We start from the raw sequence: 2,697 nt of genomic DNA on the forward strand, positions 1-2,697 counted from the left end.
AAAATTTTCCATAGTTTCCTGGCGTTGAGAGATGCGTACGCATGCATCATGCGTACGCGTGGGTTGCTACACGTGACTCATTAAAGGCAACTCGTGGCCAGCGATTTCTGAAGCATTTTGGGCCCAATCCAACTCATTTCTGATACTATTTCATGCAGAATTCAAGCTTGGGCAAGAGGAGAGCAATGGTTTTGTGTTTTTGCATCATGTAGCTTAGTTTCTAGAGAGAGAAGCTCCCTATTCTCTCTAGAATTAGGGTTCCTAGGGTTAATTGCATCATAGATCCATGTTTAATTCTTTGCTTTCATCTTGTTTCTTCTACATTTTTATGCTCTAGTGATATAACTCTCTTGCTCTTTCGTTAATTTTCCTTTTTGCTCTCTTTTATGATGATGAACTCTTGATGGATTTGGATCTCTTTTAATGAATTTTGATATTTGATGTTCCTTTATTGTTGAATTGAGTTGTGGATTTTACTTTCCTTGCAATTGGTAGTTGTTAGATTTTATTATTCTTGCACCTTTACCATGCTTTCCATTTATACCCACCAAGTGTTTGACAAAATGCTTGGTTGGGCTTTAGAGTAGACCTTGAGCATTCTTGGCTTGGAAAGAGTAATTAGGCAATCTTGAGTCATGAAAACCCAACTTATGTTGGTGATCTAGAATTGTTAGCTAATATTGTTTCCATTGACTCTAATCTTTTGCTAATTCAATTAGTAGGTGATTAGGATATTTGGATTGAGATTAGCTAGTCTTATTAGACTTTTTTCGAGTATGAGAATAACATGATACCTTCCTCCATCGTCGGGGATGACGTAATAATATAAATTCTTGTTTATTATTTTGATATGATTGATTAGTCTTGTTTGACATTCTCCCTATGTGAAGATAACATGATACCTTCTTTCATTTGCCAAAGCTGACTAAATATGAGGAATTAATCATTGTATGACTAGGATAGAAAGCCTATGTTCTTGATCCTTGCCATGAAAGTCTTCTTTATTAATTGCTTTCTTTAAATTGCTTACTTGATTTATTTTTCTTGCCATCTACTTTCTTGTCCATTTATTTTCTTGCCTTTTACCAATCAAACCCCCTTATTCTTCATAGCTAATAATTGATCACTTCATTGCAATTCCTTGTGAGATGACCCGGAGTTTAAATACTTCAGTTAATTCTTATTTGGAGTTTGTTACTTGTGACAACCAAATTTTTGAATGGGAGGATTGTTTGTTGGTGTAGAACTATACTTGCAACGAGATTTCATTTGTGAAATTCTATACCATCAACAAAAATTCTCACTATCAAAATGGCGCCGTTGCTGGGGAATTACAATAGTGCTATGTTGTTGGCTATTGTATATATTGTGAATAGCTTGATTTTTGGCTTGTTTGTTAGTTTTTGCTAGTTGTGGGATTTTGCTCTCTTTGTTCTTATTGGTATTTATTTTTATTTTCTCTTGTCACTATGAATTTTCATCCTGTTGGCTATGAGTGTGGTTACAACTATATTGTAGGAGTTAGGAATAGAAGCTACAATGAGGATATGCATCAAAGATTTGGAGATCAAAGGTGGGAGGATCCCCAAGCTTATGGACAACCTTCTTGGCCACAACCTCCTCCGGCTTCTTCTGGGTATAATTCAAATCTTGGTGCATATTAATTAGTATGTGATGACCTTTATTGTGATTGTCAACCACAACCATCATATGCATATGAACCCCCTCCTCAACATAGCCCTCAACAACCATACTCACAAGCCTCATATTATCATTCACCTCCATATGACCCCAACCCATATCCACCATACCAACCACTATATCAACCATACCTAGAGCCACCACCATTCCAACACCAATACCCCATGAACCACAAAGTCCATACACACCACCTCAAGAATTTCACCAATATGAACCACCTTCCAACTACAATACCCTTCCCTCAAACAATGAACCCTCTCTTCCACCACCACCTCCCAATGAAGCCCTCATGCTAGAACTGAGAGATCTTAAATCTCGTATCTTAAGGTAACAAGAGGAGGATGAAAAGAAATTTGAGGAGTTAAAAGCCAAGACAGCTATCATGGTAGAAGCCATTGGCAACATAGTCTCATCATGTCTACGCTTGCGCGATCAAAGCACTCACATTGTTGAATGTGGAGAAGCAACCAAAGAGCTTAGTAAGGGAGTTGAATTGGAGCTTCAAGGTGGAGAAGAAGAGTTAAAGCGAGAAGTGCAACAAGAGGAGAAGGAAGAGATGATTGAACCAAAAGAAGTATTGGTTGGAACCTTAGGATATGTTGAGTACATAGAGGAATCACAAATTGAAGAGCCTTCTTCCATGGAATTTAAAGTTGATGTTGAAGAGGAGAGTGCACAACCTCTAAGGCACAATGTGATTGAAGAATTGGAAGGAGTGTCCCAAGCAATAGGCCCTCCTATTTATGATGATTCTGCATCAACATATGATCCTTTTGAGTTTGAGGAATTCTTTCCCACTATGCTTGGGATTGATGATGAGGTGGACCTCACTAAACCACCCATTTATGATTTGAGTGATGGGGAAGAGCTTGAAGAACTTGGTGAAGAAGCATGGGAGCTTGAAGGAGTTTGGCAAGAAGTAAAGCTTGAAGAACCTTGCCAAGTGGTGGAAGCCTCTAGGAGAGGATAGACGTGGGTAGAGCGCGCCTCGTCAAG

The sequence above is a fragment of the Arachis hypogaea genome, chromosome 15, assembly GCF_003086295.3.
Source record: "Arachis hypogaea cultivar Tifrunner chromosome 15, arahy.Tifrunner.gnm2.J5K5, whole genome shotgun sequence".
NCBI lineage: Eukaryota > Viridiplantae > Streptophyta > Magnoliopsida > Fabales > Fabaceae > Arachis > Arachis hypogaea.